The 27,101-nt window shown below is 45.2% G+C and overlaps 59 non-coding genes across 59 annotated transcripts; all 59 read right to left on the bottom strand.

The window, feature by feature from the left end:
• Positions 1 to 108: 108 nt before the first annotated feature.
• LOC134116166 (5S ribosomal RNA) lies at positions 109 to 227 on the bottom strand. The gene has a single exon (XR_009948515.1). It is a non-coding gene; the product is annotated as a 5S ribosomal RNA (ribosomal RNA).
• Positions 228 to 571: 344 nt separating this feature from the next.
• LOC134115827 (5S ribosomal RNA) lies at positions 572 to 690 on the bottom strand. Its single transcript, XR_009948178.1, has one exon. It is a non-coding gene; the product is annotated as a 5S ribosomal RNA (ribosomal RNA).
• Positions 691 to 1,029: 339 nt separating this feature from the next.
• On the bottom strand, positions 1,030 to 1,148 carry LOC134116165 (5S ribosomal RNA). Its single transcript, XR_009948514.1, has one exon. It is a non-coding gene; the product is annotated as a 5S ribosomal RNA (ribosomal RNA).
• Positions 1,149 to 1,492: 344 nt separating this feature from the next.
• LOC134115816 (5S ribosomal RNA) lies at positions 1,493 to 1,611 on the bottom strand. The gene has a single exon (XR_009948167.1). It is a non-coding gene; the product is annotated as a 5S ribosomal RNA (ribosomal RNA).
• Positions 1,612 to 1,950: 339 nt separating this feature from the next.
• LOC134116164 (5S ribosomal RNA) lies at positions 1,951 to 2,069 on the bottom strand. Its single transcript, XR_009948513.1, has one exon. It is a non-coding gene; the product is annotated as a 5S ribosomal RNA (ribosomal RNA).
• Positions 2,070 to 2,413: 344 nt separating this feature from the next.
• On the bottom strand, positions 2,414 to 2,532 carry LOC134116118 (5S ribosomal RNA). Its single transcript, XR_009948468.1, has one exon. It is a non-coding gene; the product is annotated as a 5S ribosomal RNA (ribosomal RNA).
• Positions 2,533 to 2,871: 339 nt separating this feature from the next.
• On the bottom strand, positions 2,872 to 2,990 carry LOC134116163 (5S ribosomal RNA). Its single transcript, XR_009948512.1, has one exon. It is a non-coding gene; the product is annotated as a 5S ribosomal RNA (ribosomal RNA).
• Positions 2,991 to 3,334: 344 nt separating this feature from the next.
• LOC134115805 (5S ribosomal RNA) lies at positions 3,335 to 3,453 on the bottom strand. Its single transcript, XR_009948156.1, has one exon. It is a non-coding gene; the product is annotated as a 5S ribosomal RNA (ribosomal RNA).
• Positions 3,454 to 3,792: 339 nt separating this feature from the next.
• LOC134116161 (5S ribosomal RNA) lies at positions 3,793 to 3,911 on the bottom strand. The gene has a single exon (XR_009948510.1). It is a non-coding gene; the product is annotated as a 5S ribosomal RNA (ribosomal RNA).
• A 344-nt stretch (positions 3,912 to 4,255) lies between these two features.
• Positions 4,256 to 4,374, bottom strand: LOC134116160 (5S ribosomal RNA). The gene has a single exon (XR_009948509.1). It is a non-coding gene; the product is annotated as a 5S ribosomal RNA (ribosomal RNA).
• A 344-nt stretch (positions 4,375 to 4,718) lies between these two features.
• On the bottom strand, positions 4,719 to 4,837 carry LOC134115793 (5S ribosomal RNA). Its single transcript, XR_009948144.1, has one exon. It is a non-coding gene; the product is annotated as a 5S ribosomal RNA (ribosomal RNA).
• A 339-nt stretch (positions 4,838 to 5,176) lies between these two features.
• Positions 5,177 to 5,295, bottom strand: LOC134116159 (5S ribosomal RNA). The gene has a single exon (XR_009948508.1). It is a non-coding gene; the product is annotated as a 5S ribosomal RNA (ribosomal RNA).
• A 344-nt stretch (positions 5,296 to 5,639) lies between these two features.
• Positions 5,640 to 5,758, bottom strand: LOC134116117 (5S ribosomal RNA). Its single transcript, XR_009948467.1, has one exon. It is a non-coding gene; the product is annotated as a 5S ribosomal RNA (ribosomal RNA).
• Positions 5,759 to 6,097: 339 nt separating this feature from the next.
• Positions 6,098 to 6,216, bottom strand: LOC134116158 (5S ribosomal RNA). Its single transcript, XR_009948507.1, has one exon. It is a non-coding gene; the product is annotated as a 5S ribosomal RNA (ribosomal RNA).
• A 344-nt stretch (positions 6,217 to 6,560) lies between these two features.
• On the bottom strand, positions 6,561 to 6,679 carry LOC134115782 (5S ribosomal RNA). The gene has a single exon (XR_009948133.1). It is a non-coding gene; the product is annotated as a 5S ribosomal RNA (ribosomal RNA).
• A 339-nt stretch (positions 6,680 to 7,018) lies between these two features.
• On the bottom strand, positions 7,019 to 7,137 carry LOC134116157 (5S ribosomal RNA). Its single transcript, XR_009948506.1, has one exon. It is a non-coding gene; the product is annotated as a 5S ribosomal RNA (ribosomal RNA).
• Positions 7,138 to 7,481: 344 nt separating this feature from the next.
• LOC134115725 (5S ribosomal RNA) lies at positions 7,482 to 7,600 on the bottom strand. Its single transcript, XR_009948088.1, has one exon. It is a non-coding gene; the product is annotated as a 5S ribosomal RNA (ribosomal RNA).
• Positions 7,601 to 7,944: 344 nt separating this feature from the next.
• On the bottom strand, positions 7,945 to 8,063 carry LOC134116090 (5S ribosomal RNA). Its single transcript, XR_009948440.1, has one exon. It is a non-coding gene; the product is annotated as a 5S ribosomal RNA (ribosomal RNA).
• Positions 8,064 to 8,402: 339 nt separating this feature from the next.
• Positions 8,403 to 8,521, bottom strand: LOC134115544 (5S ribosomal RNA). Its single transcript, XR_009947907.1, has one exon. It is a non-coding gene; the product is annotated as a 5S ribosomal RNA (ribosomal RNA).
• Positions 8,522 to 8,865: 344 nt separating this feature from the next.
• Positions 8,866 to 8,984, bottom strand: LOC134115771 (5S ribosomal RNA). Its single transcript, XR_009948122.1, has one exon. It is a non-coding gene; the product is annotated as a 5S ribosomal RNA (ribosomal RNA).
• Positions 8,985 to 9,323: 339 nt separating this feature from the next.
• On the bottom strand, positions 9,324 to 9,442 carry LOC134116156 (5S ribosomal RNA). The gene has a single exon (XR_009948505.1). It is a non-coding gene; the product is annotated as a 5S ribosomal RNA (ribosomal RNA).
• Positions 9,443 to 9,786: 344 nt separating this feature from the next.
• Positions 9,787 to 9,905, bottom strand: LOC134116155 (5S ribosomal RNA). Its single transcript, XR_009948504.1, has one exon. It is a non-coding gene; the product is annotated as a 5S ribosomal RNA (ribosomal RNA).
• Positions 9,906 to 10,249: 344 nt separating this feature from the next.
• On the bottom strand, positions 10,250 to 10,368 carry LOC134115760 (5S ribosomal RNA). The gene has a single exon (XR_009948111.1). It is a non-coding gene; the product is annotated as a 5S ribosomal RNA (ribosomal RNA).
• A 339-nt stretch (positions 10,369 to 10,707) lies between these two features.
• Positions 10,708 to 10,826, bottom strand: LOC134116154 (5S ribosomal RNA). The gene has a single exon (XR_009948503.1). It is a non-coding gene; the product is annotated as a 5S ribosomal RNA (ribosomal RNA).
• A 344-nt stretch (positions 10,827 to 11,170) lies between these two features.
• On the bottom strand, positions 11,171 to 11,289 carry LOC134115749 (5S ribosomal RNA). The gene has a single exon (XR_009948100.1). It is a non-coding gene; the product is annotated as a 5S ribosomal RNA (ribosomal RNA).
• Positions 11,290 to 11,628: 339 nt separating this feature from the next.
• Positions 11,629 to 11,747, bottom strand: LOC134116153 (5S ribosomal RNA). The gene has a single exon (XR_009948502.1). It is a non-coding gene; the product is annotated as a 5S ribosomal RNA (ribosomal RNA).
• A 344-nt stretch (positions 11,748 to 12,091) lies between these two features.
• Positions 12,092 to 12,210, bottom strand: LOC134116152 (5S ribosomal RNA). Its single transcript, XR_009948501.1, has one exon. It is a non-coding gene; the product is annotated as a 5S ribosomal RNA (ribosomal RNA).
• A 344-nt stretch (positions 12,211 to 12,554) lies between these two features.
• LOC134116089 (5S ribosomal RNA) lies at positions 12,555 to 12,673 on the bottom strand. Its single transcript, XR_009948439.1, has one exon. It is a non-coding gene; the product is annotated as a 5S ribosomal RNA (ribosomal RNA).
• A 339-nt stretch (positions 12,674 to 13,012) lies between these two features.
• On the bottom strand, positions 13,013 to 13,131 carry LOC134116150 (5S ribosomal RNA). Its single transcript, XR_009948499.1, has one exon. It is a non-coding gene; the product is annotated as a 5S ribosomal RNA (ribosomal RNA).
• A 344-nt stretch (positions 13,132 to 13,475) lies between these two features.
• On the bottom strand, positions 13,476 to 13,594 carry LOC134116149 (5S ribosomal RNA). The gene has a single exon (XR_009948498.1). It is a non-coding gene; the product is annotated as a 5S ribosomal RNA (ribosomal RNA).
• A 344-nt stretch (positions 13,595 to 13,938) lies between these two features.
• LOC134115703 (5S ribosomal RNA) lies at positions 13,939 to 14,057 on the bottom strand. The gene has a single exon (XR_009948066.1). It is a non-coding gene; the product is annotated as a 5S ribosomal RNA (ribosomal RNA).
• Positions 14,058 to 14,396: 339 nt separating this feature from the next.
• On the bottom strand, positions 14,397 to 14,515 carry LOC134116148 (5S ribosomal RNA). The gene has a single exon (XR_009948497.1). It is a non-coding gene; the product is annotated as a 5S ribosomal RNA (ribosomal RNA).
• A 344-nt stretch (positions 14,516 to 14,859) lies between these two features.
• On the bottom strand, positions 14,860 to 14,978 carry LOC134115592 (5S ribosomal RNA). The gene has a single exon (XR_009947954.1). It is a non-coding gene; the product is annotated as a 5S ribosomal RNA (ribosomal RNA).
• Positions 14,979 to 15,317: 339 nt separating this feature from the next.
• LOC134116147 (5S ribosomal RNA) lies at positions 15,318 to 15,436 on the bottom strand. Its single transcript, XR_009948496.1, has one exon. It is a non-coding gene; the product is annotated as a 5S ribosomal RNA (ribosomal RNA).
• A 344-nt stretch (positions 15,437 to 15,780) lies between these two features.
• Positions 15,781 to 15,899, bottom strand: LOC134116088 (5S ribosomal RNA). The gene has a single exon (XR_009948438.1). It is a non-coding gene; the product is annotated as a 5S ribosomal RNA (ribosomal RNA).
• A 339-nt stretch (positions 15,900 to 16,238) lies between these two features.
• LOC134116146 (5S ribosomal RNA) lies at positions 16,239 to 16,357 on the bottom strand. Its single transcript, XR_009948495.1, has one exon. It is a non-coding gene; the product is annotated as a 5S ribosomal RNA (ribosomal RNA).
• A 344-nt stretch (positions 16,358 to 16,701) lies between these two features.
• On the bottom strand, positions 16,702 to 16,820 carry LOC134115480 (5S ribosomal RNA). Its single transcript, XR_009947843.1, has one exon. It is a non-coding gene; the product is annotated as a 5S ribosomal RNA (ribosomal RNA).
• A 339-nt stretch (positions 16,821 to 17,159) lies between these two features.
• On the bottom strand, positions 17,160 to 17,278 carry LOC134116145 (5S ribosomal RNA). Its single transcript, XR_009948494.1, has one exon. It is a non-coding gene; the product is annotated as a 5S ribosomal RNA (ribosomal RNA).
• A 344-nt stretch (positions 17,279 to 17,622) lies between these two features.
• LOC134116098 (5S ribosomal RNA) lies at positions 17,623 to 17,741 on the bottom strand. Its single transcript, XR_009948448.1, has one exon. It is a non-coding gene; the product is annotated as a 5S ribosomal RNA (ribosomal RNA).
• Positions 17,742 to 18,080: 339 nt separating this feature from the next.
• Positions 18,081 to 18,199, bottom strand: LOC134115711 (5S ribosomal RNA). The gene has a single exon (XR_009948074.1). It is a non-coding gene; the product is annotated as a 5S ribosomal RNA (ribosomal RNA).
• A 344-nt stretch (positions 18,200 to 18,543) lies between these two features.
• Positions 18,544 to 18,662, bottom strand: LOC134115369 (5S ribosomal RNA). Its single transcript, XR_009947731.1, has one exon. It is a non-coding gene; the product is annotated as a 5S ribosomal RNA (ribosomal RNA).
• Positions 18,663 to 19,001: 339 nt separating this feature from the next.
• Positions 19,002 to 19,120, bottom strand: LOC134116144 (5S ribosomal RNA). Its single transcript, XR_009948493.1, has one exon. It is a non-coding gene; the product is annotated as a 5S ribosomal RNA (ribosomal RNA).
• Positions 19,121 to 19,464: 344 nt separating this feature from the next.
• LOC134115258 (5S ribosomal RNA) lies at positions 19,465 to 19,583 on the bottom strand. The gene has a single exon (XR_009947620.1). It is a non-coding gene; the product is annotated as a 5S ribosomal RNA (ribosomal RNA).
• A 339-nt stretch (positions 19,584 to 19,922) lies between these two features.
• LOC134115557 (5S ribosomal RNA) lies at positions 19,923 to 20,041 on the bottom strand. Its single transcript, XR_009947919.1, has one exon. It is a non-coding gene; the product is annotated as a 5S ribosomal RNA (ribosomal RNA).
• A 344-nt stretch (positions 20,042 to 20,385) lies between these two features.
• Positions 20,386 to 20,504, bottom strand: LOC134116134 (5S ribosomal RNA). The gene has a single exon (XR_009948483.1). It is a non-coding gene; the product is annotated as a 5S ribosomal RNA (ribosomal RNA).
• A 339-nt stretch (positions 20,505 to 20,843) lies between these two features.
• Positions 20,844 to 20,962, bottom strand: LOC134115556 (5S ribosomal RNA). Its single transcript, XR_009947918.1, has one exon. It is a non-coding gene; the product is annotated as a 5S ribosomal RNA (ribosomal RNA).
• A 344-nt stretch (positions 20,963 to 21,306) lies between these two features.
• LOC134116022 (5S ribosomal RNA) lies at positions 21,307 to 21,425 on the bottom strand. The gene has a single exon (XR_009948372.1). It is a non-coding gene; the product is annotated as a 5S ribosomal RNA (ribosomal RNA).
• Positions 21,426 to 21,764: 339 nt separating this feature from the next.
• On the bottom strand, positions 21,765 to 21,883 carry LOC134116143 (5S ribosomal RNA). Its single transcript, XR_009948492.1, has one exon. It is a non-coding gene; the product is annotated as a 5S ribosomal RNA (ribosomal RNA).
• A 344-nt stretch (positions 21,884 to 22,227) lies between these two features.
• Positions 22,228 to 22,346, bottom strand: LOC134116142 (5S ribosomal RNA). The gene has a single exon (XR_009948491.1). It is a non-coding gene; the product is annotated as a 5S ribosomal RNA (ribosomal RNA).
• Positions 22,347 to 22,690: 344 nt separating this feature from the next.
• Positions 22,691 to 22,809, bottom strand: LOC134115910 (5S ribosomal RNA). Its single transcript, XR_009948261.1, has one exon. It is a non-coding gene; the product is annotated as a 5S ribosomal RNA (ribosomal RNA).
• A 339-nt stretch (positions 22,810 to 23,148) lies between these two features.
• Positions 23,149 to 23,267, bottom strand: LOC134116141 (5S ribosomal RNA). The gene has a single exon (XR_009948490.1). It is a non-coding gene; the product is annotated as a 5S ribosomal RNA (ribosomal RNA).
• A 344-nt stretch (positions 23,268 to 23,611) lies between these two features.
• On the bottom strand, positions 23,612 to 23,730 carry LOC134116097 (5S ribosomal RNA). The gene has a single exon (XR_009948447.1). It is a non-coding gene; the product is annotated as a 5S ribosomal RNA (ribosomal RNA).
• Positions 23,731 to 24,069: 339 nt separating this feature from the next.
• LOC134115555 (5S ribosomal RNA) lies at positions 24,070 to 24,188 on the bottom strand. Its single transcript, XR_009947917.1, has one exon. It is a non-coding gene; the product is annotated as a 5S ribosomal RNA (ribosomal RNA).
• A 344-nt stretch (positions 24,189 to 24,532) lies between these two features.
• Positions 24,533 to 24,651, bottom strand: LOC134115799 (5S ribosomal RNA). The gene has a single exon (XR_009948150.1). It is a non-coding gene; the product is annotated as a 5S ribosomal RNA (ribosomal RNA).
• A 339-nt stretch (positions 24,652 to 24,990) lies between these two features.
• LOC134115554 (5S ribosomal RNA) lies at positions 24,991 to 25,109 on the bottom strand. The gene has a single exon (XR_009947916.1). It is a non-coding gene; the product is annotated as a 5S ribosomal RNA (ribosomal RNA).
• A 344-nt stretch (positions 25,110 to 25,453) lies between these two features.
• On the bottom strand, positions 25,454 to 25,572 carry LOC134115202 (5S ribosomal RNA). Its single transcript, XR_009947564.1, has one exon. It is a non-coding gene; the product is annotated as a 5S ribosomal RNA (ribosomal RNA).
• Positions 25,573 to 25,911: 339 nt separating this feature from the next.
• On the bottom strand, positions 25,912 to 26,030 carry LOC134116139 (5S ribosomal RNA). The gene has a single exon (XR_009948488.1). It is a non-coding gene; the product is annotated as a 5S ribosomal RNA (ribosomal RNA).
• A 344-nt stretch (positions 26,031 to 26,374) lies between these two features.
• Positions 26,375 to 26,493, bottom strand: LOC134116138 (5S ribosomal RNA). The gene has a single exon (XR_009948487.1). It is a non-coding gene; the product is annotated as a 5S ribosomal RNA (ribosomal RNA).
• Positions 26,494 to 26,837: 344 nt separating this feature from the next.
• LOC134116087 (5S ribosomal RNA) lies at positions 26,838 to 26,956 on the bottom strand. The gene has a single exon (XR_009948437.1). It is a non-coding gene; the product is annotated as a 5S ribosomal RNA (ribosomal RNA).
• Between the last annotated feature and the right edge of the window lie 145 nt (positions 26,957 to 27,101).

Here is a 27,101-nt window from a genome sequence, read left to right as displayed (position 1 = left end):
CTTTCATCTTCTTCCTATTGCATCTCTTCTACAATGTGAAATTTTTTTTACAATTGTGTAGGTGTACAATCTACGGCGCTGGGCGGCTTTCAGAGAGAGAAGTGAAAAAGCTTACGGCACCTGGGATTCCCAGGCGGTCTTCCATCCAGGTACTAACCAGGCCCTGCTCTGCTTAGCTTCCGAGATCAGACGAGATCGGGCGGAACCAGAGAGGTATGGACGTAAGCTGCTTTTCATCTTTTTCCTAATCCTTTAAAACGTGTCAAAGATAATCAGAAGTTTCTTTTTCTAAAATTGAAGCAGTTGTTAGCATTGGCAAGAGAGGTTCCTAAAGCCTGAAGGTAACTTTACTTTTCTTCACTGGCAATTCTAACATGTTGGGTTAGCACCTGTATTTCAACGGCTAAATTACAAACAACAGTATGCCAATCGTAAATGTTGACCAACACTAATTTAGCAATCATGAAACGGAATCATTTTGGATAATATTGTCTAATTTCCTTTCATATCCAACGTTAAAACAGGTGTACAATCTGCGGCGCTCGGCGGCTTTCGGAGAGAGAAGTGAAAAAGCTTACGGCACCTGGGATTCCCAGGCGGTCTTCCATCCAGGTACTAACCAGGCCCTGCTCTGCTTAGCTTCCGAGATCAGACGAGATCGGGCGGAACCAGAGAGGTATGGCCGTAAGCTGCTTTTTATCTTTTTCCTAATCCTTTATAATGCGTCAATGAATTATGACACGCCAGCCGTTGGCATCTTTGTGTGGGTTAAATAAGGGTATGCAAAGAAGGCTGTGACATCCCATGCCGAAAATTGGATGGACTAGAGAAGACCCGCCCAGGAGTCCCAGCCAATCGGTGAATGGCCATTGCAGTCCCCGCCACCTCAAATGGCCTGACGATGGTATGGACGTAAGCCACCTTTCATCTTCTTCCTATTGCATCTCTTCTACAATGTGAATTTTTTTTTACAATTGTGTAGGTGTACAATCTACGGCGCTGGGCGGCTTTCAGAGAGAGAAGTGAAAAAGCTTACGGCACCTGGGATTCCCAGGCGGTCTTCCATCCAGGTACTAACCAGGCCCTGCTCTGCTTAGCTTCCGAGATCAGACGAGATCGGGCGGAACCAGAGAGGTATGGACGTAAGCTGCTTTTCATCTTTTTCCTAATCCTTTAAAACGTGTCAAAGATAATCAGAAGTTTCTTTTTCTAAAATTGAAGCAGTTCTTAGCATTGGCAAGAGAGGTTCCTAAAGCCTGAAGGTAACTTTACTTTTCTTCACTGGCAATTCTAACATGTTGGGTTAGCACCTGTATTTCAACGGCTAAATTACAAACAACAGTATGCCAATCGTAAATGTTGACCAACACTAATTTAGCAATCATGAAACGGAATGATTTTGGATAATATTGTCTAATTTCCTTTCATATCCAACGTTAAAACAGGTGTACAATCTGCGGCGCTCGGCGGCTTTCGGAGAGAGAAGTGAAAAAGCTTACGGCACCTGGGATTCCCAGGCGGTCTTCCATCCAGGTACTAACCAGGCCCTGCTCTGCTTAGCTTCCGAGATCAGACGAGATCGGGCGGAACCAGAGAGGTATGGCCGTAAGCTGCTTTTTATCTTTTTCCTAATCCTTTATAATGCGTCAATGAATTATGACACGCCAGCCGTTGGCATCTTTGTGTGGGTTAAATAAGGGTATGCAAAGAAGGCTGTGACATCCCATGCCGAAAATTGGATGGACTAGAGAAGACCCGCCCAGGGGTCCCAGCCAATCGGTGAATGGCCATTGCAGTCCCCGCCACCTCAAATGGCCTGACGATGGTACGGACGTAAGCCACCTTTCATCTTCTTCCTATTGCATCTCTTCTACCATGTGAAATTTTTTTTACAATTGTGTAGGTGTACAATTTACGGCGCTGGGCGGCTTTCGGAGAGAGAAGTGAAAAAGCTTACGGCACCTGGGATTCCCAGGCGGTCTTCCATCCAGGTACTAACCAGGCCCTGCTCTGCTTAGCTTCCGAGATCAGACGAGATCGGGCGGAACCAGAGAGGTATGGACGTAAGCTGCTTTTCATCTTTTTCCTAATCCTTTAAAACGTGTCAAAGATAATCAGAAGTTTCTTTTTCTAAAATTGAAGCAGTTCTTAGCATTGGCAAGAGAGGTTCCTAAAGCCTGAAGGTAACTTTACTTTTCTTCACTGGCAATTCTAACATGTTGGGTTAGCACCTGTATTTCAACGGCTAAATTACAAACAACAGTATGCCAATCGTAAATGTTGACCAACACTAATTTAGCAATCATGAAACGGAATCATTTCGGATAATATTGTCTAATTTCCTTTCATATCCAACGTTAAAACAGGTGTACAATCTGCGGCGCTCGGCGGCTTTCGGAGAGAGAAGTGAAAAATCTTACGGCACCTGGGATTCCCAGGCGGTCTTCCATCCAGGTACTAACCAGGCCCTGCTCTGCTTAGCTTCCGAGATCAGACGAGATCGGGCGGAACCAGAGAGGTATGGCCGTAAGCTGCTTTTTATCTTTTTCCTAATCCTTTATAATGCGTCAATGAATTATGACACGCCAGCCGTTGGCATCTTTGTGTGGGTTAAATAAGGGTATGCAAAGAAGGCTGTGACATCCCATGCCGAAAATTGGATGGACTAGAGAAGACCCGCCCAGGAGTCCCAGCCAATCGGTGAATGGCCATTGCAGTCCCCGCCACCTCAAATGGCCTGACGATGGTACGGACGTAAGCCACCTTTCATCTTCTTCCTATTGCATCTCTTCTACCATGTGAAATTTTTTTTACAATTGTGTAGGTGTACAATTTACGGCGCTGGGCGGCTTTCGGAGAGAGAAGTGAAAAAGCTTACGGCACCTGGGATTCCCAGGCGGTCTTCCATCCAGGTACTAACCAGGCCCTGCTCTGCTTAGCTTCCGAGATCAGACGAGATCGGGCGGAACCAGAGAGGTATGGACGTAAGCTGTTTTTCATCTTTTTCCTAATCCTTTAAAACGTGTCAAAGATAATCAGAAGTTTCTTTTTCTAAAATTGAAGCAGTTCTTAGCATTGGCAAGAGAGGTTCCTAAAGCCTGAAGGTAACTTTACTTTTCTTCACTGGCAATTCTAACATGTTGGGTTAGCACCTGTATTTCAACGGCTAAATTACAAACAACAGTATGCCAATCGTAAATGTTGACCAACACTAATTTAGCAATCATGAAACGGAATCATTTTGGATAATATTGTCTAATTTCCTTTCATATCCAACGTTAAAACAGGTGTACAATCTGCGGCGCTCGGCGGCTTTCGGAGAGAGAAGTGAAAAAGCTTACGGCACCTGGGATTCCCAGGCGGTCTTCCATCCAGGTACTAACCAGGCCCTGCTCTGCTTAGCTTCCGAGATCAGACGAGATCGGGCGGAACCAGAGAGGTATGGCCGTAAGCGGCTTTTTATCTTTTTCCTAATCCTTTATAATGCGTCAATGAATTATGACACGCCAGCCGTTGGCATCTTTGTGTGGGTTAAATAAGGGTATGCAAAGAAGGCTGTGACATCCCATGCCGAAAATTGGATGGACTAGAGAAGACCCGCCCAGGAGTCCCAGCCAATCGGTGAATGGCCATTGCAGTCCCCGCCACCTCAAATGGCCTGACGATGGTATGGACGTAAGCCACCTTTCATCTTCTTCCTATTGCATCTCTTCTACAATGTGAATTTTTTTTTACAATTGTGTAGGTGTACAATCTACGGCGCTGGGCGGCTTTCAGAGAGAGAAGTGAAAAAGCTTACGGCACCTGGGATTCCCAGGCGGTCTTCCATCCAGGTACTAACCAGGCCCTGCTCTGCTTAGCTTCCGAGATCAGACGAGATCGGGCGGAACCAGAGAGGTATGGACGTAAGCTGCTTTTCATCTTTTTCCTAATCCTTTAAAACGTGTCAAAGATAATCAGAAGTTTCTTTTTCTAAAATTGAAGCAGTTCTTAGCATTGGCAAGAGAGGTTCCTAAAGCCTGAAGGTAACTTTACTTTTCTTCACTGGCAATTCTAACATGTTGGGTTAGCACCTGTATTTCAACGGCTAAATTACAAACAACAGTATGCCAATCGTAAATGTTGACCAACACTAATTTAGCAATCATGAAACGGAATGATTTTGGATAATATTGTCTAATTTCCTTTCATATCCAACGTTAAAACAGGTGTACAATCTGCGGCGCTCGGCGGCTTTCGGAGAGAGAAGTGAAAAAGCTTACGGCACCTGGGATTCCCAGGCGGTCTTCCATCCAGGTACTAACCAGGCCCTGCTCTGCTTAGCTTCCGAGATCAGACGAGATCGGGCGGAACCAGAGAGGTATGGACGTAAGCTGCTTTTCATCTTTTTCCTAATCCTTTAAAACGTGTCAAAGATAATCAGAAGTTTCTTTTTCTAAAATTGAAGCAGTTGTTAGCATTGGCAAGAGAGGTTCCTAAAGCCTGAAGGTAACTTTACTTTTCTTCACTGGCAATTCTAACATGTTGGGTTAGCACCTGTATTTCAACGGCTAAATTACAAACAACAGTATGCCAATCGTAAATGTTGACCAACACTAATTTAGCAATCATGAAACGGAATCATTTTGGATAATATTGTCTAATTTCCTTTCATATCCAACGTTAAAACAGGTGTACAATCTGCGGCGCTCGGCGGCTTTCGGAGAGAGAAGTGAAAAAGCTTACGGCACCTGGGATTCCCAGGCGGTCTTCCATCCAGGTACTAACCAGGCCCTGCTCTGCTTAGCTTCCGAGATCAGACGAGATCGGGCGGAACCAGAGAGGTATGGCCGTAAGCTGCTTTTTATCTTTTTCCTAATCCTTTATAATGCGTCAATGAATTATGACACGCCAGCCGTTGGCATCTTTGTGTGGGTTAAATAAGGGTATGCAAAGAAGGCTGTGACATCCCATGCCGAAAATTGGATGGACTAGAGAAGACCCGCCCAGGGGTCCCAGCCAATCGGTGAATGGCCATTGCAGTCCCCGCCACCTCAAATGGCCTGACGATGGTACGGACGTAAGCCACCTTTCATCTTCTTCCTATTGCATCTCTTCTACCATGTGAAATTTTTTTTACAATTGTGTAGGTGTACAATTTACGGCGCTGGGCGGCTTTCGGAGAGAGAAGTGAAAAAGCTTACGGCACCTGGGATTCCCAGGCGGTCTTCCATCCAGGTACTAACCAGGCCCTGCTCTGCTTAGCTTCCGAGATCAGACGAGATCGGGCGGAACCAGAGAGGTATGGACGTAAGCTGCTTTTCATCTTTTTCCTAATCCTTTAAAACGTGTCAAAGATAATCAGAAGTTTCTTTTTCTAAAATTGAAGCAGTTCTTAGCATTGGCAAGAGAGGTTCCTAAAGCCTGAAGGTAACTTTACTTTTCTTCACTGGCAATTCTAACATGTTGGGTTAGCACCTGTATTTCAACGGCTAAATTACAAACAACAGTATGCCAATCGTAAATGTTGACCAACACTAATTTAGCAATCATGAAACGGAATCATTTCGGATAATATTGTCTAATTTCCTTTCATATCCAACGTTAAAACAGGTGTACAATCTGCGGCGCTCGGCGGCTTTCGGAGAGAGAAGTGAAAAATCTTACGGCACCTGGGATTCCCAGGCGGTCTTCCATCCAGGTACTAACCAGGCCCTGCTCTGCTTAGCTTCCGAGATCAGACGAGATCGGGCGGAACCAGAGAGGTATGGCCGTAAGCTGCTTTTTATCTTTTTCCTAATCCTTTATAATGCGTCAATGAATTATGACACGCCAGCCGTTGGCATCTTTGTGTGGGTTAAATAAGGGTATGCAAAGAAGGCTGTGACATCCCATGCCGAAAATTGGATGGACTAGAGAAGACCCGCCCAGGAGTCCCAGCCAATCGGTGAATGGCCATTGCAGTCCCCGCCACCTCAAATGGCCTGACGATGGTACGGACGTAAGCCACCTTTCATCTTCTTCCTATTGCATCTCTTCTACCATGTGAAATTTTTTTTACAATTGTGTAGGTGTACAATTTACGGCGCTGGGCGGCTTTCGGAGAGAGAAGTGAAAAAGCTTACGGCACCTGGGATTCCCAGGCGGTCTTCCATCCAGGTACTAACCAGGCCCTGCTCTGCTTAGCTTCCGAGATCAGACGAGATCGGGCGGAACCAGAGAGGTATGGACGTAAGCTGCTTTTCATCTTTTTCCTAATCCTTTAAAACGTGTCAAAGATAATCAGAAGTTTCTTTTTCTAAAATTGAAGCAGTTGTTAGCATTGGCAAGAGAGGTTCCTAAAGCCTGAAGGTAACTTTACTTTTCTTCACTGGCAATTCTAACATGTTGGGTTAGCACCTGTATTTCAACGGCTAAATTACAAACAACAGTATGCCAATCGTAAATGTTGACCAACACTAATTTAGCAATCATGAAACGGAATCATTTTGGATAATATTGTCTAATTTCCTTTCATATCCAACGTTAAAACAGGTGTACAATCTGCGGCGCTCGGCGGCTTTCGGAGAGAGAAGTGAAAAAGCTTACGGCACCTGGGATTCCCAGGCGGTCTTCCATCCAGGTACTAACCAGGCCCTGCTCTGCTTAGCTTCCGAGATCAGACGAGATCGGGCGGAACCAGAGAGGTATGGCCGTAAGCTGCTTTTTATCTTTTTCCTAATCCTTTATAATGCGTCAATGAATTATGACACGCCAGCCGTTGGCATCTTTGTGTGGGTTAAATAAGGGTATGCAAAGAAGGCTGTGACATCCCATGCCGAAAATTGGATGGACTAGAGAAGACCCGCCCAGGAGTCCCAGCCAATCGGTGAATGGCCATTGCAGTCCCCGCCACCTCAAATGGCCTGACGATGGTATGGACGTAAGCCACCTTTCATCTTCTTCCTATTGCATCTCTTCTACAATGTGAATTTTTTTTTACAATTGTGTAGGTGTACAATCTACGGCGCTGGGCGGCTTTCAGAGAGAGAAGTGAAAAAGCTTACGGCACCTGGGATTCCCAGGCGGTCTTCCATCCAGGTACTAACCAGGCCCTGCTCTGCTTAGCTTCCGAGATCAGACGAGATCGGGCGGAACCAGAGAGGTATGGACGTAAGCTGCTTTTCATCTTTTTCCTAATCCTTTAAAACGTGTCAAAGATAATCAGAAGTTTCTTTTTCTAAAATTGAAGCAGTTCTTAGCATTGGCAAGAGAGGTTCCTAAAGCCTGAAAGTAACTTTACTTTTCTTCACTGGCAATTCTAACATGTTGGGTTAGCACCTGTATTTCAACGGCTAAATTACAAACAACAGTATGCCAATCGTAAATGTTGACCAACACTAATTTAGCAATCATGAAACGGAATGATTTTGGATAATATTGTCTAATTTCCTTTCATATCCAACGTTAAAACAGGTGTACAATCTGCGGCGCTCGGCGGCTTTCGGAGAGAGAAGTGAAAAAGCTTACGGCACCTGGGATTCCCAGGCGGTCTTCCATCCAGGTACTAACCAGGCCCTGCTCTGCTTAGCTTCCGAGATCAGACGAGATCGGGCGGAACCAGAGAGTTATGGACGTAAGCTGCTTTTCATCTTTTTCCTAATCCTTTAAAACGTGTCAAAGATAATCAGAAGTTTCTTTTTCTAAAATTGAAGCAGTTGTTAGCATTGGCAAGAGAGGTTCCTAAAGCCTGAAGGTAACTTTACTTTTCTTCACTGGCAATTCTAACATGTTGGGTTAGCACCTGTATTTCAACGGCTAAATTACAAACAACAGTATGCCAATCGTAAATGTTGACCAACACTAATTTAGCAATCATGAAACGGAATGATTTTGGATAATATTGTCTAATTTCCTTTCATATCCAACGTTAAAACAGGTGTACAATCTGCGGCGCTCGGCGGCTTTCGGAGAGAGAAGTGAAAAAGCCTACGGCACCTGGGATTCCCAGGCGGTCTTCCATCCAGGTACTAACCAGGCCCTGCTCTGCTTAGCTTCCGAGATCAGACGAGATCGGGCGGAACCAGAGAGGTATGGCCGTAAGCTGCTTTTTATCTTTTTCCTAATCCTTTATAATGCGTCAATGAATTATGACACGCCAGCCGTTGGCATCTTTGTGTGGGTTAAATAAGGGTATGCAAAGAAGGCTGTGACATCCCATGCCGAAAATTGGATGGACTAGAGAAGACCCGCCCAGGAGTCCCAGCCAATCGGTGAATGGCCATTGCAGTCCCCGCCACCTCAAATGGCCTGACGATGGTACGGACGTAAGCCACCTTTCATCTTCTTCCTATTGCATCTCTTCTACCATGTGAAATTTTTTTTATAATTGTGTAGGTGTACAATTTACGGCGCTGGGCGGCTTTCGGAGAGAGAAGTGAAAAAGCTTACGGCACCTGGGATTCCCAGGCGGTCTTCCATCCAGGTACTAACCAGGCCCTGCTCTGCTTAGCTTCCGAGATCAGACGAGATCGGGCGACACCAGAGAGGTATGGACGTAAGCTGTTTTTCATCTTTTTCCTAATCCTTTAAAACGTGTCAAAGATAATCAGAAGTTTCTTTTTCTAAAATTGAAGCAGTTCTTAGCATTGGCAAGAGAGGTTCCTAAAGCCTGAAGGTAACTTTACTTTTCTTCACTGGCAATTCTAACATGTTGGGTTAGCACCTGTATTTCAACGGCTAAATTACAAACAACAGTATGCCAATCGTAAATGTTGACCAACACTAATTTAGCAATCATGAAACGGAATCATTTTGGATAATATTGTCTAATTTCCTTTCATATCCAACGTTAAAACAGGTGTACAATCTGCGGCGCTCGGCGGCTTTCGGAGAGAGAAGTGAAATAGCTTACGGCACCTGGGATTCCCAGGCGGTCTTCCATCCAGGTACTAACCAGGCCCTGCTCTGCTTAGCTTCCGAGATCAGACGAGATCGGGCGGAACCAGAGAGGTATGGCCGTAAGCTGCTTTTTATCTTTTTCCTAATCCTTTATAATGCGTCAATGAATTATGACACGCCAGCCGTTGGCATCTTTGTGTGGGTTAAATAAGGGTATGCAAAGAAGGCTGTGACATCCCATGCCGAAAATTGGATGGACTAGAGAAGACCCGCCCAGGAGTCCCAGCCAATCGGTGAATGGCCATTGCAGTCCCCGCCACCTCAAATGGCCTGACGATGGTATGGACGTAAGCCACCTTTCATCTTCTTCCTATTGCATCTCTTCTACAATGTGAATTTTTTTTTACAATTGTGTAGGTGTACAATCTACGGCGCTGGGCGGCTTTCAGAGAGAGAAGTGAAAAAGCTTACGGCACCTGGGATTCCCAGGCGGTCTTCCATCCAGGTACTAACCAGGCCCTGCTCTGCTTAGCTTCCGAGATCAGACGAGATCGGGCGGAACCAGAGAGGTATGGACGTAAGCTGCTTTTCATCTTTTTCCTAATCCTTTAAAACGTGTCAAAGATAATCAGAAGTTTCTTTTTCTAAAATTGAAGCAGTTCTTAGCATTGGCAAGAGAGGTTCCTAAAGCCTGAAGGTAACTTTACTTTTCTTCACTGGCAATTCTAACATGTTGGGTTAGCACCTGTATTTCAACGGCTAAATTACAAACAACAGTATGCCAATCGTAAATGTTGACCAACACTAATTTAGCAATCATGAAACGGAATGATTTTGGATAATATTGTCTAATTTCCTTTCATATCCAACGTTAAAACAGGTGTACAATCTGCGGCGCTCGGCGGCTTTCGGAGAGAGAAGTGAAAAAGCTTACGGCACCTGGGATTCCCAGGCGGTCTTCCATCCAGGTACTAACCAGGCCCTGCTCTGCTTAGCTTCCGAGATCAGACGAGATCGGGCGGAACCAGAGAGGTATGGACGTAAGCTGCTTTTCATCTTTTTCCTAATCCTTTAAAACGTGTCAAAGATAATCAGAAGTTTCTTTTTCTAAAATTGAAGCAGTTGTTAGCATTGGCAAGAGAGGTTCCTAAAGCCTGAAGGTAACTTTACTTTTCTTCACTGGCAATTCTAACATGTTGGGTTAGCACCTGTATTTCAACGGCTAAATTACAAACAACAGTATGCCAATCGTAAATGTTGACCAACACTAATTTAGCAATCATGAAACGGAATCATTTTGGATAATATTGTCTAATTTCCTTTCATATCCAACGTTAAAACAGGTGTACAATCTGCGGCGCTCGGCGGCTTTCGGAGAGAGAAGTGAAAAAGCTTACGGCACCTGGGATTCCCAGGCGGTCTTCCATCCAGGTACTAACCAGGCCCTGCTCTGCTTAGCTTCCGAGATCAGACGAGATCGGGCGGAACCAGAGAGGTATGGCCGTAAGCTGCTTTTTATCTTTTTCCTAATCCTTTATAATGCGTCAATGAATTATGACACGCCAGCCGTTGGCATCTTTGTGTGGGTTAAATAAGGGTATGCAAAGAAGGCTGTGACATCCCATGCCGAAAATTGGATGGACTAGAGAAGACCCGCCCAGGAGTCCCAGCCAATCGGTGAATGGCCATTGCAGTCCCCGCCACCTCAAATGGCCTGACGATGGTACGGACGTAAGCCACCTTTCATCTTCTTCCTATTGCATCTCTTCTACAATGTGAATTTTTTTTTACAATTGTGTAGGTGTACAATCTACGGCGCTGGGCGGCTTTCAGAGAGAGAAGTGAAAAAGCTTACGGCACCTGGGATTCCCAGGCGGTCTTCCATCCAGGTACTAACCAGGCCCTGCTCTGCTTAGCTTCCGAGATCAGACGAGATCGGGCGGAACCAGAGAGGTATGGACGTAAGCTGCTTTTCATCTTTTTCCTAATCCTTTAAAACGTGTCAAAGATAATCAGAAGTTTCTTTTTCTAAAATTGAAGCAGTTGTTAGCATTGGCAAGAGAGGTTCCTAAAGCCTGAAGGTAACTTTACTTTTCTTCACTGGCAATTCTAACATGTTGGGTTAGCACCTGTATTTCAACGGCTAAATTACAAACAACAGTATGCCAATCGTAAATGTTGACCAACACTAATTTAGCAATCATGAAACGGAATCATTTTGGATAATATTGTCTAATTTCCTTTCATATCCAACGTTAAAACAGGTGTACAATCTGCGGCGCTCGGCGGCTTTCGGAGAGAGAAGTGAAAAAGCTTACGGCACCTGGGATTCCCAGGCGGTCTTCCATCCAGGTACTAACCAGGCCCTGCTCTGCTTAGCTTCCGAGATCAGACGAGATCGGGCGGAACCAGAGAGGTATGGCCGTAAGCTGCTTTTTATCTTTTTCCTAATCCTTTATAATGCGTCAATGAATTATGACACGCCAGCCGTTGGCATCTTTGTGTGGGTTAAATAAGGGTATGCAAAGAAGGCTGTGACATCCCATGCCGAAAATTGGATGGACTAGAGAAGACCCGCCCAGGAGTCCCAGCCAATCGGTGAATGGCCATTGCAGTCCCCGCCACCTCAAATGGCCTGACGATGGTATGGACGTAAGCCACCTTTCATCTTCTTCCTATTGCATCTCTTCTACAATGTGAATTTTTTTTTACAATTGTGTAGGTGTACAATCTACGGCGCTGGGCGGCTTTCAGAGAGAGAAGTGAAAAAGCTTACGGCACCTGGGATTCCCAGGCGGTCTTCCATCCAGGTACTAACCAGGCCCTGCTCTGCTTAGCTTCCGAGATCAGACGAGATCGGGCGGAACCAGAGAGGTATGGACGTAAGCTGCTTTTCATCTTTTTCCTAATCCTTTAAAACGTGTCAAAGATAATCAGAAGTTTCTTTTTCTAAAATTGAAGCAGTTCTTAGCATTGGCAAGAGAGGTTCCTAAAGCCTGAAGGTAACTTTACTTTTCTTCACTGGCAATTCTAACATGTTGGGTTAGCACCTGTATTTCAACGGCTAAATTACAAACAACAGTATGCCAATCGTAAATGTTGACCAACACTAATTTAGCAATCATGAAACGGAATGATTTTGGATAATATTGTCTAATTTCCTTTCATATCCAACGTTAAAACAGGTGTACAATCTGCGGCGCTCGGCGGCTTTCGGAGAGAGAAGTGAAAAAGCTTACGGCACCTGGGATTCCCAGGCGGTCTTCCATCCAGGTACTAACCAGGCCCTGCTCTGCTTAGCTTCCGAGATCAGACGAGATCGGGCGGAACCAGAGAGGTATGGACGTAAGCTGCTTTTCATCTTTTTCCTAATCCTTTAAAACGTGTCAAAGATAATCAGAAGTTTCTTTTTCTAAAATTGAAGCAGTTGTTAGCATTGGCAAGAGAGGTTCCTAAAGCCTGAAGGTAACTTTACTTTTCTTCACTGGCAATTCTAACATGTTGGGTTAGCACCTGTATTTCAACGGCTAAATTACAAACAACAGTATGCCAATCGTAAATGTTGACCAACACTAATTTAGCAATCATGAAACGGAATGATTTTGGATAATATTGTCTAATTTCCTTTCATATCCAACGTTAAAACAGGTGTACAATCTGCGGCGCTCGGCGGCTTTCGGAGAGAGAAGTGAAAAAGCCTACGGCACCTGGGATTCCCAGGCGGTCTTCCATCCAGGTACTAACCAGGCCCTGCTCTGCTTAGCTTCCGAGATCAGACGAGATCGGGCGGAACCAGAGAGGTATGGCCGTAAGCTGCTTTTTATCTTTTTCCTAATCCTTTATAATGCGTCAATGAATTATGACACGCCAGCCGTTGGCATCTTTGTGTGGGTTAAATAAGGGTATGCAAAGAAGGCTGTGACATCCCATGCCGAAAATTGGATGGACTAGAGAAGACCCGCCCAGGGGTCCCAGCCAATCGGTGAATGGCCATTGCAGTCCCCGCCACCTCAAATGGCCTGACGATGGTACGGACGTAAGCCACCTTTCATCTTCTTCCTATTGCATCTCTTCTACCATGTGAAATTTTTTTTACAATTGTGTAGGTGTACAATTTACGGCGCTGGGCGGCTTTCGGAGAGAGAAGTGAAAAAGCTTACGGCACCTGGGATTCCCAGGCGGTCTTCCATCCAGGTACTAACCAGGCCCTGCTCTGCTTAGCTTCCGAGATCAGACGAGATCGGGCGGAACCAGAGAGGTATGGACGTAAGCTGCTTTTCATCTTTTTCCTAATCCTTTAAAACGTGTCAAAGATAATCAGAAGTTTCTTTTTCTAAAATTGAAGCAGTTCTTAGCATTGGCAAGAGAGGTTCCTAAAGCCTGAAGGTAACTTTACTTTTCTTCACTGGCAATTCTAACATGTTGGGTTAGCACCTGTATTTCAACGGCTAAATTACAAACAACAGTATGCCAATCGTAAATGTTGACCAACACTAATTTAGCAATCATGAAACGGAATGATTTTGGATAATATTGTCTAATTTCCTTTCATATCCAACGTTAAAACAGGTGTACAATCTGCGGCGCTCGGCGGCTTTCGGAGAGAGAAGTGAAAAAGCTTACGGCACCTGGGATTCCCAGGCGGTCTTCCATCCAGGTACTAACCAGGCCCTGCTCTGCTTAGCTTCCGAGATCAGACGAGATCGGGCGGAACCAGAGAGGTATGGACGTAAGCTGCTTTTCATCTTTTTCCTAATCCTTTAAAACGTGTCAAAGATAATCAGAAGTTTCTTTTTCTAAAATTGAAGCAGTTGTTAGCATTGGCAAGAGAGGTTCCTAAAGCCTGAAGGTAACTTTACTTTTCTTCACTGGCAATTCTAACATGTTGGGTTAGCACCTGTATTTCAACGGCTAAATTACAAACAACAGTATGCCAATCGTAAATGTTGACCAACACTAATTTAGCAATCATGAAACGGAATCATTTTGGATAATATTGTCTAATTTCCTTTCATATCCAACGTTAAAACAGGTGTACAATCTGCGGCGCTCGGCGGCTTTCGGAGAGAGAAGTGAAAAAGCTTACGGCACCTGGGATTCCCAGGCGGTCTTCCATCCAGGTACTAACCAGGCCCTGCTCTGCTTAGCTTCCGAGATCAGACGAGATCGGGCGGAACCAGAGAGGTATGGCCGTAAGCTGCTTTTTATCTTTTTCCTAATCCTTTATAATGCGTCAATGAATTATGACACGCCAGCCGTTGGCATCTTTGTGTGGGTTAAATAAGGGTATGCAAAGAAGGCTGTGACATCCCATGCCGAAAATTGGATGGACTAGAGAAGACCCGCCCAGGAGTCCCAGCCAATCGGTGAATGGCCATTGCAGTCCCCGCCACCTCAAATGGCCTGACGATGGTACGGACGTAAGCCACCTTTCATCTTCTTCCTATTGCATCTCTTCTACAATGTGAATTTTTTTTTACAATTGTGTAGGTGTACAATCTACGGCGCTGGGCGGCTTTCAGAGAGAGAAGTGAAAAAGCTTACGGCACCTGGGATTCCCAGGCGGTCTTCCATCCAGGTACTAACCAGGCCCTGCTCTGCTTAGCTTCCGAGATCAGACGAGATCGGGCGGAACCAGAGAGGTATGGACGTAAGCTGCTTTTCATCTTTTTCCTAATCCTTTAAAACGTGTCAAAGATAATCAGAAGTTTCTTTTTCTAAAATTGAAGCAGTTGTTAGCATTGGCAAGAGAGGTTCCTAAAGCCTGAAGGTAACTTTACTTTTCTTCACTGGCAATTCTAACATGTTGGGTTAGCACCTGTATTTCAACGGCTAAATTACAAACAACAGTATGCCAATCGTAAATGTTGACCAACACTAATTTAGCAATCATGAAACGGAATCATTTTGGATAATATTGTCTAATTTCCTTTCATATCCAACGTTAAAACAGGTGTACAATCTGCGGCGCTCGGCGGCTTTCGGAGAGAGAAGTGAAAAAGCTTACGGCACCTGGGATTCCCAGGCGGTCTTCCATCCAGGTACTAACCAGGCCCTGCTCTGCTTAGCTTCCGAGATCAGACGAGATCGGGCGGAACCAGAGAGGTATGGCCGTAAGCTGCTTTTTATCTTTTTCCTAATCCTTTATAATGCGTCAATGAATTATGACACGCCAGCCGTTGGCATCTTTGTGTGGGTTAAATAAGGGTATGCAAAGAAGGCTGTGACATCCCATGCCGAAAATTGGATGGACTAGAGAAGACCCGCCCAGGAGTCCCAGCCAATCGGTGAATGGCCATTGCAGTCCCCGCCACCTCAAATGGCCTGACGATGGTATGGACGTAAGCCACCTTTCATCTTCTTCCTATTGCATCTCTTCTACAATGTGAATTTTTTTTTACAATTGTGTAGGTGTACAATCTACGGCGCTGGGCGGCTTTCAGAGAGAGAAGTGAAAAAGCTTACGGCACCTGGGATTCCCAGGCGGTCTTCCATCCAGGTACTAACCAGGCCCTGCTCTGCTTAGCTTCCGAGATCAGACGAGATCGGGCGGAACCAGAGAGGTATGGACGTAAGCTGCTTTTCATCTTTTTCCTAATCCTTTAAAACGTGTCAAAGATAATCAGAAGTTTCTTTTTCTAAAATTGAAGCAGTTCTTAGCATTGGCAAGAGAGGTTCCTAAAGCCTGAAGGTAACTTTACTTTTCTTCACTGGCAATTCTAACATGTTGGGTTAGCACCTGTATTTCAACGGCTAAATTACAAACAACAGTATGCCAATCGTAAATGTTGACCAACACTAATTTAGCAATCATGAAACGGAATGATTTTGGATAATATTGTCTAATTTCCTTTCATATCCAACGTTAAAACAGGTGTACAATCTGCGGCGCTCGGCGGCTTTCGGAGAGAGAAGTGAAAAAGCCTACGGCACCTGGGATTCCCAGGCGGTCTTCCATCCAGGTACTAACCAGGCCCTGCTCTGCTTAGCTTCCGAGATCAGACGAGATCGGGCGGAACCAGAGAGGTATGGCCGTAAGCTGCTTTTTATCTTTTTCCTAATCCTTTATAATGCGTCAATGAATTATGACACGCCAGCCGTTGGCATCTTTGTGTGGGTTAAATAAGGGTATGCAAAGAAGGCTGTGACATCCCATGCCGAAAATTGGATGGACTAGAGAAGACCCGCCCAGGGGTCCCAGCCAATCGGTGAATGGCCATTGCAGTCCCCGCCACCTCAAATGGCCTGACGATGGTACGGACGTAAGCCACCTTTCATCTTCTTCCTATTGCATCTCTTCTACCATGTGAAATTTTTTTTACAATTGTGTAGGTGTACAATTTACGGCGCTGGGCGGCTTTCGGAGAGAGAAGTGAAAAAGCTTACGGCACCTGGGATTCCCAGGCGGTCTTCCATCCAGGTACTAACCAGGCCCTGCTCTGCTTAGCTTCCGAGATCAGACGAGATCGGGCGGAACCAGAGAGGTATGGACGTAAGCTGCTTTTCATCTTTTTCCTAATCCTTTAAAACGTGTCAAAGATAATCAGAAGTTTCTTTTTCTAAAATTGAAGCAGTTCTTAGCATTGGCAAGAGAGGTTCCTAAAGCCTGAAGGTAACTTTACTTTTCTTCACTGGCAATTCTAACATGTTGGGTTAGCACCTGTATTTCAACGGCTAAATTACAAACAACAGTATGCCAATCGTAAATGTTGACCAACACTAATTTAGCAATCATGAAACGGAATCATTTCGGATAATATTGTCTAATTTCCTTTCATATCCAACGTTAAAACAGGTGTACAATCTGCGGCGCTCGGCGGCTTTCGGAGAGAGAAGTGAAAAAGCTTACGGCACCTGGGATTCCCAGGCGGTCTTCCATCCAGGTACTAACCAGGCCCTGCTCTGCTTAGCTTCCGAGATCAGACGAGATCGGGCGGAACCAGAGAGGTATGGCCGTAAGCTGCTTTTTATCTTTTTCCTAATCCTTTATAATGCGTCAATGAATTATGACACGCCAGCCGTTGGCATCTTTGTGTGGGTTAAATAAGGGTATGCAAAGAAGGCTGTGACATCCCATGCCGAAAATTGGATGGACTAGAGAAGACCCGCCCAGGGGTCCCAGCCAATCGGTGAATGGCCATTGCAGTCCCCGCCACCTCAAATGGCCTGACGATGGTACGGACGTAAGCCACCTTTCATCTTCTTCCTATTGCATCTCTTCTACCATGTGAAATTTTTTTTACAATTGTGTAGGTGTACAATTTACGGCGCTGGGCGGCTTTCGGAGAGAGAAGTGAAAAAGCTTACGGCACCTGGGATTCCCAGGCGGTCTTCCATCCAGGTACTAACCAGGCCCTGCTCTGCTTAGCTTCCGAGATCAGACGAGATCGGGCGGAACCAGAGAGGTATGGACGTAAGCTGCTTTTCATCTTTTTCCTAATCCTTTAAAACGTGTCAAAGATAATCAGAAGTTTCTTTTTCTAAAATTGAAGCAGTTCTTAGCATTGGCAAGAGAGGTTCCTAAAGCCTGAAGGTAACTTTACTTTTCTTCACTGGCAATTCTAACATGTTGGGTTAGCACCTGTATTTCAACGGCTAAATTACAAACAACAGTATGCCAATCGTAAATGTTGACCAACACTAATTTAGCAATCATGAAACGGAATCATTTCGGATAATATTGTCTAATTTCCTTTCATATCCAACGTTAAAACAGGTGTACAATCTGCGGCGCTCGGCGGCTTTCGGAGAGAGAAGTGAAAAAGCTTACGGCACCTGGGATTCCCAGGCGGTCTTCCATCCAGGTACTAACCAGGCCCTGCTCTGCTTAGCTTCCGAGATCAGACGAGATCGGGCGGAACCAGAGAGGTATGGCCGTAAGATGCTTTTTATCTTTTTCCTAATCCTTTATAATGCGTCAATGAATTATGACACGCCTGCCGTTGGCATCTTTGTGTGGGTTAAATAAGGGTATGCAAAGAAGGCTGTGACATCCCATGCCGAAAATTGGATGGACTAGAGAAGACCCGCCCAGGGGTCCCAGCCAATCGGTGAATGGCCATTGCAGTCCCCGCCACCTCAAATGGCCTGACGATGGTACGGACGTAAGCCACCTTTCATCTTCTTCCTATTGCATCTCTTCTACCATGTGAAATTTTTTTTACAATTGTGTAGGTGTACAATTTACGGCGCTGGGCGGCTTTTGGAGAGAGAAGTGAAAAAGCTTACGGCACCTGGGATTCCCAGGCGGTCTTCCATCCAGGTACTAACCAGGACCTGCTCTGCTTAGCTTCCGAGATCAGACGAGATCGGGCGGAACCAGAGAGGTATGGACGTAAGCTGCTTTTCATCTTTTTCCTAATCCTTTAAAACGTGTCAAAGATAATCAGAAGTTTCTTTTTCTAAAATTGAAGCAGTTCTTAGCATTGGCAAGAGAGGTTCCTAAAGCCTGAAGGTAACTTTACTTTTCTTCACTGGCAATTCTAACATGTTGGGTTAGCACCTGTATTTCAACGGCTAAATTACAAACAACAGTATGCCAATCGTAAATGTTGACCAACACTAATTTAGCAATCATGAAACGGAATCATTTTGGATAATATTGTCTAATTTCCTTTCATATCCAACGTTAAAACAGGTGTACAATCTGCGGCGCTCGGCGGCTTTCGGAGAGAGAAGTGAAAAAGCTTACGGCACCTGGGATTCCCAGGCGGTCTTCCATCCAGGTACTAACCAGGCCCTGCTCTGCTTAGCTTCCGAGATCAGACGAGATCGGGCGGAACCAGAGAGGTATGGCCGTAAGCTGCTTTTTATCTTTTTCCTAATCCTTTATAATGCGTCAATGAATTATGACACGCCAGCCGTTGGCATCTTTGTGTGGGTTAAATAAGGGTATGCAAAGAAGGCTGTGACATCCCATGCCGAAAATTGGATGGACTAGAGAAGACCCGCCCAGGAGTCCCAGCCAATCGGTGAATGGCCATTGCAGTCCCCGCCACCTCAAATGGCCTGACGATGGTATGGACGTAAGCCACCTTTCATCTTCTTCCTATTGCATCTCTTCTACAATGTGAATTTTTTTTTACAATTGTGTAGGTGTACAATCTACGGCGCTGGGCGGCTTTCAGAGAGAGAAGTGAAAAAGCTTACGGCACCTGGGATTCCCAGGCGGTCTTCCATCCAGGTACTAACCAGGCCCTGCTCTGCTTAGCTTCCGAGATCAGACGAGATCGGGCGGAACCAGAGAGGTATGGACGTAAGCTGCTTTTCATCTTTTTCCTAATCCTTTAAAACGTGTCAAAGATAATCAGAAGTTTCTTTTTCTAAAATTGAAGCAGTTCTTAGCATTGGCAAGAGAGGTTCCTAAAGCCTGAAGGTAACTTTACTTTTCTTCACTGGCAATTCTAACATGTTGGGTTAGCACCTGTATTTCAACGGCTAAATTACAAACAACAGTATGCCAATCGTAAATGTTGACCAACACTAATTTAGCAATCATGAAACGGAATCATTTCGGATAATATTGTCTAATTTCCTTTCATATCCAACGTTAAAACAGGTGTACAATCTGCGGCGCTCGGCGGCTTTCGGAGAGAGAAGTGAAAAAGCTTACGGCACCTGGGATTCCCAGGCGGTCTTCCATCCAGGTACTAACCAGGCCCTGCTCTGCTTAGCTTCCGAGATCAGACGAGATCGGGCGGAACCAGAGAGGTATGGCCGTAAGCTGCTTTTTATCTTTTTCCTAATCCTTTATAATGCGTCAATGAATTATGACACGCCAGCCGTTGGCATCTTTGTGTGGGTTAAATAAGGGTATGCAAAGAAGGCTGTGACATCCCATGCCGAAAATTGGATGGACTAGAGAAGACCCGCCCAGGAGTCCCAGCCAATCGGTGAATGGCCATTGCAGTCCCCGCCACCTCAAATGGCCTGACGATGGTACGGACGTAAGCCACCTTTCATCTTCTTCCTATTGCATCTCTTCTACAATGTGAAATTTTTTTTACAATTGTGTAGGTGTACAATCTACGGCGCTGGGCGGCTTTCAGAGAGAGAAGTGAAAAAGCTTACGGCACCTGGGATTCCCAGGCGGTCTTCCATCCAGGTACTAACCAGGCCCTGCTCTGCTTAGCTTCCGAGAACAGACGAGATCGGGCGGAACCAGAGAGGTATGGACGTAAGCTGCTTTTCATCTTTTTCCTAATCCTTTAAAACGTGTCAAAGATAATCAGAAGTTTCTTTTTCTAAAATTGAAGCAGTTCTTAGCATTGGCAAGAGAGGTTCCTAAAGCCTGAAGGTAACTTTACTTTTCTTCACTGGCAATTCTAACATGTTGGGTTAGCACCTGTATTTCAACGGCTAAATTACAAACAACAGTATGCCAATCGTAAATGTTGACCAACACTAATTTAGCAATCATGAAACGGAATCATTTTGGATAATATTGTCTAATTTCCTTTCATATCCAACGTTAAAACAGGTGTACAATCTGCGGCGCTCGGCGGCTTTCGGAGAGAGAAGTGAAAAAGCTTACGGCACCTGGGATTCCCAGGCGGTCTTCCATCCAGGTACTAACCAGGCCCTGCTCTGCTTAGCTTCCGAGATCAGACGAGATCGGGCGGAACCAGAGAGGTATGGCCGTAAGCTGCTTTTTATCTTTTTCCTAATCCTTTATAATGCGTCAATGAATTATGACACGCCAGCCGTTGGCATCTTTGTGTGGGTTAAATAAGGGTATGCAAAGAAGGCTGTGACATCCCATGCCGAAAATTGGATGGACTAGAGAAGACCCGCCCAGGGGTCCCAGCCAATCGGTGAATGGCCATTGCAGTCCCCGCCACCTCAAATGGCCTGACGATGGTACGGACGTAAGCCACCTTTCATCTTCTTCCTATTGCATCTCTTCTACCATGTGAAATTTTTTTTACAATTGTGTAGGTGTACAATTTACGGCGCTGGGCGGCTTTCGGAGAGAGAAGTGAAAAAGCTTACGGCACCTGGGATTCCCAGGCGGTCTTCCATCCAGGTACTAACCAGGCCCTGCTCTGCTTAGCTTCCGAGAACAGACGAGATCGGGCGGAACCAGAGAGGTATGGACGTAAGCTGCTTTTCATCTTTTTCCTAATCCTTTAAAACGTGTCAAAGATAATCAGAAGTTTCTTTTTCTAAAATTGAAGCAGTTCTTAGCATTGGCAAGAGAGGTTCCTAAAGCCTGAAGGTAACTTTACTTTTCTTCACTGGCAATTCTAACATGTTGGGTTAGCACCTGTATTTCAACGGCTAAATTACAAACAACAGTATGCCAATCGTAAATGTTGACCAACACTAATTTAGCAATCATGAAACGGAATCATTTTGGATAATATTGTCTAATTTCCTTTCATATCCAACGTTAAAACAGGTGTACAATCTGCGGCGCTCGGCGGCTTTCGGAGAGAGAAGTGAAAAAGCTTACGGCACCTGGGATTCCCAGGCGGTCTTCCATCCAGGTACTAACCAGGCCCTGCTCTGCTTAGCTTCCGAGATCAGACGAGATCGGGCGGAACCAGAGAGGTATGGCCGTAAGCTGCTTTTTATCTTTTTCCTAATCCTTTATAATGCGTCAATGAATTATGACACGCCAGCCGTTGGCATCTTTGTGTGGGTTAAATAAGGGTATGCAAAGAAGGCTGTGACATCCCATGCCGAAAATTGGATGGACTAGAGAAGACCCGCCCAGGAGTCCCAGCCAATCGGTGAATGGCCATTGCAGTCCCCGCCACCTCAAATGGCCTGACGATGGTATGGACGTAAGCCACCTTTCATCTTCTTCCTATTGCATCTCTTCTACCATGTGAAATTTTTTTTACAATTGTGTAGGTGTACAATTTCCGGCGCTGGGCGGCTTTCGGAGAGAGAAGTGAAAAAGCTTACGGCACCTGGGATTCCCAGGCGGTCTTCCATCCAGGTACTAACCAGGCCCTGCTCTGCTTAGCTTCCGAGATCAGACGAGATCGGGCGGAACCAGAGAGGTATGGACGTAAGCTGCTTTTCATCTTTTTCCTAATCCTTTAAAACGTGTCAAAGATAATCAGAAGTTTCTTTTTCTAAAATTGAAGCAGTTGTTAGCATTGGCAAGAGAGGTTCCTAAAGCCTGAAGGTAACTTTACTTTTCTTCACTGGCAATTCTAACATGTTGGGTTAGCACCTGTATTTCAACGGCTAAATTACAAACAACAGTATGCCAATCGTAAATGTTGACCAACACTAATTTAGCAATCATGAAACGGAATCATTTTGGATAATATTGTCTAATTTCCTTTCATATCCAACGTTAAAACAGGTGTACAATCTGCGGCGCTCGGCGGCTTTCGGAGAGAGAAGTGAAAAAGCTTACGGCACCTGGGATTCCCAGGCGGTCTTCCATCCAGGTACTAACCAGGCCCTGCTCTGCTTAGCTTCCGAGATCAGACGAGATCGGGCGGAACCAGAGAGGTATGGACGTAAGCTGCTTTTCATCTTTTTCCTAATCCTTTAAAACGTGTCAAAGATAATCAGAAGTTTCTTTTTCTAAAATTGAAGCAGTTCTTAGCATTGGCAAGAGAGGTTCCTAAAGCCTGAAGGTAACTTTACTTTTCTTCACTGGCAATTCTAACATGTTGGGTTAGCACCTGTATTTCAACGGCTAAATTACAAACAACAGTATGCCAATCGTAAATGTTGACCAACACTAATTTAGCAATCATGAAACGGAATCATTTCGGATAATATTGTCTAATTTCCTTTCATATCCAACGTTAAAACAGGTGTACAATCTGCGGCGCTCGGCGGCTTTCGGAGAGAGAAGTGAAAAAGCTTACGGCACCTGGGATTCCCAGGCGGTCTTCCATCCAGGTACTAACCAGGCCCTGCTCTGCTTAGCTTCCGAGATCAGACGAGATCGGGCGGAACCAGAGAGGTATGGCCGTAAGCTGCTTTTTATCTTTTTCCTAATCCTTTATAATGCGTCAATGAATTATGACACGCCAGCCGTTGGCATCTTTGTGTGGGTTAAATAAGGGTATGCAAAGAAGGCTGTGACATCCCATGCCGAAAATTGGATGGACTAGAGAAGACCCGCCCAGGGGTCCCAGCCAATCGGTGAATGGCCATTGCAGTCCCCGCCACCTCAAATGGCCTGACGATGGTACGGACGTAAGCCACCTTTCATCTTCTTCCTATTGCATCTCTTCTACCATGTGAAATTTTTTTTACAATTGTGTAGGTGTACAATTTACGGCGCTGGGCGGCTTTCGGAGAGAGAAGTGAAAAAGCTTACGGCACCTGGGATTCCCAGGCGGTCTTCCATCCAGGTACTAACCAGGCCCTGCTCTGCTTAGCTTCCGAGATCAGACGAGATCGGGCGGAACCAGAGAGGTATGGACGTAAGCTGCTTTTCATCTTTTTCCTAATCCTTTAAAACGTGTCAAAGATAATCAGAAGTTTCTTTTTCTAAAATTGAAGCAGTTCTTAGCATTGGCAAGAGAGGTTCCTAAAGCCTGAAGGTAACTTTACTTTTCTTCACTGGCAATTCTAACATGTTGGGTTAGCACCTGTATTTCAACGGCTAAATTACAAACAACAGTATGCCAATCGTAAATGTTGACCAACACTAATTTAGCAATCATGAAACGGAATCATTTCGGATAATATTGTCTAATTTCCTTTCATATCCAACGTTAAAACAGGTGTACAATCTGCGGCGCTCGGCGGCTTTCGGAGAGAGAAGTGAAAAAGCTTACGGCACCTGGGATTCCCAGGCGGTCTTCCATCCAGGTACTAACCAGGCCCTGCTCTGCTTAGCTTCCGAGATCAGACGAGATCGGGCGGAACCAGAGAGGTATGGCCGTAAGATGCTTTTTATCTTTTTCCTAATCCTTTATAATGCGTCAATGAATTATGACACGCCAGCCGTTGGCATCTTTGTGTGGGTTAAATAAGGGTATGCAAAGAAGGCTGTGACATCCCATGCCGAAAATTGGATGGACTAGAGAAGACCCGCCCAGGAGTCCCAGCCAATCGGTGAATGGCCATTGCAGTCCCCGCCACCTCAAATGGCCTGACGATGGTACGGACGTAAGCCACCTTTCATCTTCTTCCTATTGCATCTCTTCTACAATGTGAAATTTTTTTTACAATTGTGTAGGTGTACAATCTACGGCGCTGGGCGGCTTTCAGAGAGAGAAGTGAAAAAGCTTACGGCACCTGGGATTCCCAGGCGGTCTTCCATCCAGGTACTAACCAGGCCCTGCTCTGCTTAGCTTCCGAGAACAGACGAGATCGGGCGGAACCAGAGAGGTATGGACGTAAGCTGCTTTTCATCTTTTTCCTAATCCTTTAAAACGTGTCAAAGATAATCAGAAGTTTCTTTTTCTAAAATTGAAGCAGTTCTTAGCATTGGCAAGAGAGGTTCCTAAAGCCTGAAGGTAACTTTACTTTTCTTCACTGGCAATTCTAACATGTTGGGTTAGCACCTGTATTTCAACGGCTAAATTACAAACAACAGTATGCCAATCGTAAATGTTGACCAACACTAATTTAGCAATCATGAAACGGAATCATTTTGGATAATATTGTCTAATTTCCTTTCATATCCAACGTTAAAACAGGTGTACAATCTGCGGCGCTCGGCGGCTTTCGGAGAGAGAAGTGAAAAAGCTTACGGCACCTGGGATTCCCAGGCGGTCTTCCATCCAGGTACTAACCAGGCCCTGCTCTGCTTAGCTTCCGAGATCAGACGAGATCGGGCGGAACCAGAGAGGTATGGCCGTAAGCTGCTTTTTATCTTTTTCCTAATCCTTTATAATGCGTCAATGAATTATGACACGCCAGCCGTTGGCATCTTTGTGTGGGTTAAATAAGGGTATGCAAAGAAGGCTGTGACATCCCATGCCGAAAATTGGATGGACTAGAGAAGACCCGCCCAGGGGTCCCAGCCAATCGGTGAATGGCCATTGCAGTCCCCGCCACCTCAAATGGCCTGACGATGGTACGGACGTAAGCCACCTTTCATCTTCTTCCTATTGCATCTCTTCTACCATGTGAAATTTTTTTTACAATTGTGTAGGTGTACAATTTACGGCGCTGGGCGGCTTTCGGAGAGAGAAGTGAAAAAGCTTACGGCACCTGGGATTCCCAGGCGGTCTTCCATCCAGGTACTAACCAGGCCCTGCTCTGCTTAGCTTCCGAGAACAGACGAGATCGGGCGGAACCAGAGAGGTATGGACGTAAGCTGCTTTTCATCTTTTTCCTAATCCTTTAAAACGTGTCAAAGATAATCAGAAGTTTCTTTTTCTAAAATTGAAGCAGTTCTTAGCATTGGCAAGAGAGGTTCCTAAAGCCTGAAGGTAACTTTACTTTTCTTCACTGGCAATTCTAACATGTTGGGTTAGCACCTGTATTTCAACGGCTAAATTACAAACAACAGTATGCCAATCGTAAATGTTGACCAACACTAATTTAGCAATCATGAAACGGAATCATTTTGGATAATATTGTCTAATTTCCTTTCATATCCAACGTTAAAACAGGTGTACAATCTGCGGCGCTCGGCGGCTTTCGGAGAGAGAAGTGAAAAAGCTTACGGCACCTGGGATTCCCAGGCGGTCTTCCATCCAGGTACTAACCAGGCCCTGCTCTGCTTAGCTTCCGAGATCAGACGAGATCGGGCGGAACCAGAGAGGTATGGCCGTAAGCTGCTTTTTATCTTTTTCCTAATCCTTTATAATGCGTCAATGAATTATGACACGCCAGCCGTTGGCATCTTTGTGTGGGTTAAATAAGGGTATGCAAAGAAGGCTGTGACATCCCATGCCGAAAATTGGATGGACTAGAGAAGACCCGCCCAGGAGTCCCAGCCAATCGGTGAATGGCCATTGCAGTCCCCGCCACCTCAAATGGCCTGACGATGGTATGGACGTAAGCCACCTTTCATCTTCTTCCTATTGCATCTCTTCTACCATGTGAAATTTTTTTTACAATTGTGTAGGTGTACAATTTACGGCGCTGGGCGGCTTTCGGAGAGAGAAGTGAAAAAGCTTACGGCACCTGGGATTCCCAGGCGGTCTTCCATCCAGGTACTAACCAGGCCCTGCTCTGCTTAGCTTCCGAGATCAGACGAGATCGGGCGGAACCAGAGAGGTATGGACGTAAGCTGCTTTTCATCTTTTTCCTAATCCTTTAAAACGTGTCAAAGATAATCAGAAGTTTCTTTTTCTAAAATTGAAGCAGTTGTTAGCATTGGCAAGAGAGGTTCCTAAAGCCTGAAGGTAACTTTACTTTTCTTCACTGGCAATTCTAACATGTTGGGTTAGCACCTGTATTTCAACGGCTAAATTACAAACAACAGTATGCCAATCGTAAATGTTGACCAACACTAATTTAGCAATCATGAAACGGAATCATTTTGGATAATATTGTCTAATTTCCTTTCATATCCAACGTTAAAACAGGTGTACAATCTGCGGCGCTCGGCGGCTTTCGGAGAGAGAAGTGAAAAAGCTTACGGCACCTGGGATTCCCAGGCGGTCTTCCATCCAGGTACTAACCAGGCCCTGCTCTGCTTAGCTTCCGAGATCAGACGAGATCGGGCGGAACCAGAGAGGTATGGACGTAAGCTGCTTTTCATCTTTTTCCTAATCCTTTAAAACGTGTCAAAGATAATCAGAAGTTTCTTTTTCTAAAATTGAAGCAGTTCTTAGCATTGGCAAGAGAGGTTCCTAAAGCCTGAAGGTAACTTTACTTTTCTTCACTGGCAATTCTAACATGTTGGGTTAGCACCTGTATTTCAACGGCTAAATTACAAACAACAGTATGCCAATCGTAAATGTTGACCAACACTAATTTAGCAATCATGAAACGGAATCATTTCGGATAATATTGTCTAATTTCCTTTCATATCCAACGTTAAAACAGGTGTACAATCTGCGGCGCTCGGCGGCTTTCGGAGAGAGAAGTGAAAAAGCTTACGGCACCTGGGATTCCCAGGCGGTCTTCCATCTAGGTACTAACCAGGCCCTGCTCTGCTTAGCTTCCGAGATCAGACGAGATCGGGCGGAACCAGAGAGGTATGGCCGTAAGCTGCTTTTTATCTTTTTCCTAATCCTTTATAATGCGTCAATGAATTATGACACGCCAGCCGTTGGCATCTTTGTGTGGGTTAAATAAGGGTATGCAAAGAAGGCTGTGACATCCCATGCCGAAAATTGGATGGACTAGAGAAGACC

The sequence above is a fragment of the Pungitius pungitius genome, unplaced genomic scaffold (genome assembly GCF_949316345.1).
Source record: "Pungitius pungitius unplaced genomic scaffold, fPunPun2.1 scaffold_36, whole genome shotgun sequence".
In the NCBI taxonomy this organism is placed as follows: domain Eukaryota; kingdom Metazoa; phylum Chordata; class Actinopteri; order Perciformes; family Gasterosteidae; genus Pungitius; species Pungitius pungitius.
This window is presented reverse-complemented; position numbering and strand designations above follow the sequence as displayed.